We start from the raw sequence: 5,666 nt of genomic DNA on the forward strand, positions 1-5,666 counted from the left end.
ATCAACAACTACCATGAGTCCCAGCGACTGAAGACTACAGTTCTGACCATATGCTTGTTGCTTGCACTCGACCTAACAGTAGTGCGTTCATTATGCCACTGTAGGAAGGTAAAAGGCCGCGCGACAAATCTGGTACGAAAACGTATCGTCTACTTACATTCACAACTTGGGTAAGAGTCCCACGGACTCAGGTAGTGAGTTAAGGGTTAAGGCTGGTGGTGTGCAGAAGGATATGAGTTGTGAATTCGTAAAATGTGATTCTGAACGCTCATAAATCACGTCTAAAAACAGCAGTTACCAAAAACTAGCAGTCCCATTAGACTTCGGTAGGGAATTACGGGTTAATGTTGGTGGACTTCGGATGGATACAAGTAATGAATTTGTAAATAGCCGTTACCGAATGCCTGTTCATGTGAATGTATTGTATGTTCCTATATTGCTGTTCGTAAAACGAACCCCATATAATGCACTCAATCTGTAGAATTTGAGGCTTGTTCTTACTTTGTGTTTCTACTAAAAGGTAGAAGTTTTCTTTGAAGGACTGCATTGAAACTTAACAATTTTTGCAACACGAAGGGTGTTTAAAAAGTAAGCAGAAATTTATAATTTTTCGTGTTGTATTAGTCCGATTTGCACTACTTTTTGTCACTTTCTTCGTAAACATGTCTCAAAAGTATGTGTACAATGTTATGCATATTGGGTATTTACTCTGTTGTCAGCTGTCAAAAAGGTTACATGTGTTTTGGTAGCATCAACGATTATTTGTTTTGTACAAAATAGATTAGAGAATCTGTATTAAATTTTGTTATAGAAATGGAATGAAGTGTATGAAATTTTTAGAAATGGTAAATCTTGCTTTTGGTGAGCGTGTTATGAGTAAACCAAGGGCAGACAAGTGGTGTAAACATTTCAAAGCAGGCCTTAAAGGACAGCGGTTTTACAAGCATGGATGAGATTAAAAATGTACAGTTAAGAAACAGTTCCTAAAGTGTTCTGGGTATTGGAAAATGCACTGGCATAAGTGTATAGAATGTAAAGTGGAATATTTTGAAGATGATAACATTTCTAGAGATTAACAAATAAAGTTCTTACCAAACCGTAAAAATTAATATGTCAACGCACCTCGTATGTCAAGCTTTTTGCTTAGAAGTCAAGAATCGGTGTAAATGTTTCGAAGGAAATTTCAGCAGAGTTTAGAATAGCTATAGCGGACATGTTTTAAGCAATATGTCTTACAATCAGGTGAACAGTATCCGAGATAGAGATTTAGTGTTCCATAAGCATCAAAGGTTTTACGTGATTTTGAAACTGTCTGTAAATGGGTTTCCTCTCAAAATTATTACTTTTCCTTCGTGACGATTCCAGTAAACCATGCGGCTTATTTTTCCATTCCTTACTTATGCGCCCTATTAGGTGAGGCTGACGTTTGCATAAATTGTATCACTTTGATTGGGACTGGTAATATTAGCCAACAGTTCTTTTTGGGTCGCCTCTTTAATACACGATGTAATAACATTAGAGACGATGAAACGCTCGTTACTCTCCAAATACCTCCTCTACTTCGTATTCTGCACATTTTCTTGCAATGCTAGACGATTATCCATCACTTGCGGATATCGAAGTACATCAGTAAGTATACAAAGTTAACTCACTGACACCGAGCGAGGTGGCGCAGTGGTTAGACACTGGACTCGCATTCGGGAGGACGACGGTTCAATCCCGCGTCCGGCCATCCTGATTTAGGTTTTCCGTGATTTCCCTAAATCACTCCAGGAAAATGCCGGGATGGTTCCTCTGAAAGGGCACGGCCGACTTCCTTCCCCCTCCTTCCCTAATCCGATGAGACCGATGACCAAGCTGTCTGGTCTCCTTCCCCAAAACAACCAACCAACCTAACTCACTGACACTGGCAACTAAGATCCCACGAACAGAAACGACGTATATCACTGCACGCCGATCCACACGAATGCCGGACATTTGCCACGTCGGACATTTGCCACACTTGCCCCTTCGCCAGGTAGCGATCCCTCAGGTAAGGGACGCCCTTCCTCGTACTTCTCCTGTCCGCTTTCAAACCGCCGTCTCCACATCTCACTCGATAAAACCAGTACGTAAGGGACCTTCTTCTTTGACATCTTGGCCAAATACAGAGCTTCTTTTCCGAAATCGAAATATTTATAACTTTTGGGAAACGAAAGCAATACCGACGATTATGTCAGTATGTAATTAGTTCTGCCAAGTATAAATATAGGTTCCTCTATCTGTACGGTAGCTTCCTTTCACGCTTACTGATTGCGGAAGAAACAGTCCATCGCCATGGGAGCAACAAGAAAGGAACGATGTGAAGAGAATGCGAATGTACGCTAATCATTCCTTTTTAAATGGTTTAAATGGCTCTGAGCACTATGGGACTCAACTGCTGAGGTCATTAGTCCCCTAGAACTTAGAACTAGTTAAACCTAACTAACCTAAGGACATCACAAACATCCATGCCCGAGGCAGGATTCGAACCTGCGACCGTAGCGGTCTTGCGGTTCCAGACTGCAGCGCCTTTAACCGCACGGCCACTTCGGCCGGCCATTCCTTTTTTGATCACTGCATTTGTGTCTACTTTAATTACTACAACTGCATGCCCAAAAGAAAACAAGAAAAGAAGAAATGGGTATGTGAATGTTTGAAAAGAAGAACGACATACTCCATATTAATTTACTCTCTAAAATGCGATATCCCTTGCGGCGAAACATTAGTTAATAAAGTGTTGCGGGATAATGTTCAGAACATGACTGAAAATACGTTCACCAAATATAGATAAGAACATCTGTGATTGACATGTCATCTTAAAGTCGACGTACAATTTTAAAATGTTAGAAATAAGGAAATGAAGTAATATAGAATGCTATGCTTGTAACGTACGTTGTTGTTCTACATTCTTTAGCTCTGGTATTTACAGGTTCACAGAGAAAACATCCTAGGTTTTGGAGAGAAAAGCCGTAATTGTAATGATCTGCACCACAACAGAAACAAGAAGCACAACTTAAGGAAAAATAATGTAGTGTGTGTTCCAGCCCACAAGGCACATTGAAGCAGATAGTTCCTGTGACTTAGTATGGGCAGATGTTATATTCGACAACCGGAATAAATTAATAACTGGCTCCTTTTACCGACCCCCGGTCTCAGATGAAACAGTTGCTGAACAGTTCAAAGAAAACTTAAGTCTCATCACAAATAGGTGCCCTAATCATACAATTATAGTTGGTTGTCCAAATGTGTGTGAAATCTTATGGGACTTACTGCTAAGGTCATCAGTCCCTAAGCTTACACACTACTTAACCTAAATTATCCTAAGGACAAACGCACACACCCATGCCCGAGGGAGGACTCGAACCTCCGCCGGGATGAGCCGCACAGTCCATGACTGTAGCGCCTAAGACCGCTCGGCTAATCCCGCGCGGCATTGTAGTTGGCAGTGACTTCAGTCTACCTTCCGTGTTGTTGTTGTGGTCTTCAGTCCTGAGACTGGTTTGATGCAGCTCTCCATGCTATTCTATCCTGTGCAAGCTTCTTCATCTCCCAGTACCTACTGCAGCCTACATCCTTCTGAATCTGCTTAGTGTATTCATCTCTTGGTCTCCCTCTACGATTTTTACCCTCCACGCTGCCCTCCAATGCTAAATTTGTGATCCCTTGATGCGTCAAAACATGTCCTACCAACCGATCCCGTCTTCTAGTCAAGTTGTGCCACAAACTTCTCTTCTCCCCAATCCTATTCAATACCTCTTCATTAGTTACGTGATCTACCCACCTTATCTTCAGCATTATCCTGTAGCACCACATTTCGAAAGCTTCTATTCTCTTCTTGTTCAAAATGGTTATCGTCCATGTTTCACTTCCATACATGGCTAGGCTCCATACAAATACTTTCAGAAACGACTTCCTGACACTTAAATCTATACTCGATGTTAACAAATTTCTCTTCTTCAGAAACGATTTCCTTGCCATTGCCAGTCTACATTTTATATCCTCTCTACTTCGACCATCATCAGTTATTTTACTCCCTAAATAGCAAAACTCCTTTACTACTTTAAGTGTCTCATTTCCTAATCTAATCCCCTCAGCATCACCCGATTTAATTTGACTACATTCCATTATACTCGTTTTGCTTTTGTTGATGTTCATCTTATATCCTCCTTTCAAGACACTGTCCATTCCGTTCAACTGCTCTTCCAAGTCCTTTGCTGTCTCTGACAGAATTACAATGTCATCGGCGAACCTCAAAGTTTTTATTTCTTCTCCATGGATTTCTTCCGTATGTTGACAAAAATACATTTTCAGACCCTATTGTAGATAGAAAACAACTTCCCTAATTGTTCTAAATGTTTTTTTTTAATTATTTTGAAGAATTAGTTCACAAGGCCATTCAAATTGTAAATTGTTACGAAAACACACTTCACCTCTTAGCCACAAATAATCCTGAGCATCACGACGGATACAGGGATTAGTGAACATACAGTCGTAGCGAGGCTCAATTCCGTAACAAAGAAATTCACCTAAAGAAAACGAGAAATATTATCTATTTATAAAAGCAACTAAAAATTCGATTGACGTCTTTCTAATAGACAGTCTCGAATCCTTCCAAACTATGTAAGTGAAGACAATATGTGGCTTAAGTTCAAAGAAATAGTATCAACAGCACTCGAGAGATTCATACCAAATAAATTAATAAGAGACGGAACTGATCCCCTATAGTACACAAAACACGACAGAAAGCTGCTGCAGGAGCACCGAAAAAGGCAAGTACAATTTAGACGAACGCAAAATCTCCAAGATTGGCGAAGTTTTACTGAGGCTCGAAATTTGGTTCGGATTTCAATGCGATATGAATTTAATAGTTTCCACAACGAAAGTCCCTCTAGAGATATGGCAGAAAATCCAAAGAGAATCTGGTTCTATGTAAACCAGCGGAAAGGCTCAGCAAGCGATGGGACGGAAGAGGAGGAGGAGGAGGGGGAGAGAAGGGACCCAACCCTCTGGAGCAGGTAAAATCGTGGCAAATGTCCGCCGTGGCAAATGTCCGCACACCATCTACACCGCTAGACAGATAACGGGCAACAGATTTTGGGTTCCCCTGTAGGCCGGTGGCAGCGTTCTTCCGGGAAAGGCCACTTCCCCCACCAAAAGCGCTGCTCGCTCTTTAATTTACAGACTATAGCAGTTACCGAATAGTAGCAGTCCCACGGGCGCGGTTAGTGGATTGCGAGTTACACTGGTGATCTACAGGGGAATACAAGTTGTGAATTCGTAAAATTGCGATTTTAAACGGTAACAAATCGCGTCTAAAAATGGCAGTTGCCTAAAAGTAGTATTCACAGAAGGCAGCCCCTACGGTCTACACTGCCGCACACAAGGCAGCAAGTGGCTAATGGTTAATGGTGTACGGACAGGCAGCCGAGATGCCGCCTGGCTATTGCATCGTGTGGCTGCTGGGGCGGAGGGGAGGAGGGGGCAGTACGGGAGGGGAAAGTTCCTCTCAAGGTCGCCGCGGCAGACCTCCCGCCTGGGGGGGCTCGGCTCGCACACAAAGCAAAGCACTACACGCAGGTACAGGACAGAAGACAGACGGCAGGCGTGGGTAGGCATACAGCAGCCGCTGGCTGGGGGCCGCTCCG

The sequence above is a fragment of the Schistocerca americana genome, chromosome 9 (assembly GCF_021461395.2).
Source record: "Schistocerca americana isolate TAMUIC-IGC-003095 chromosome 9, iqSchAmer2.1, whole genome shotgun sequence".
Taxonomy (NCBI): domain Eukaryota; kingdom Metazoa; phylum Arthropoda; class Insecta; order Orthoptera; family Acrididae; genus Schistocerca; species Schistocerca americana.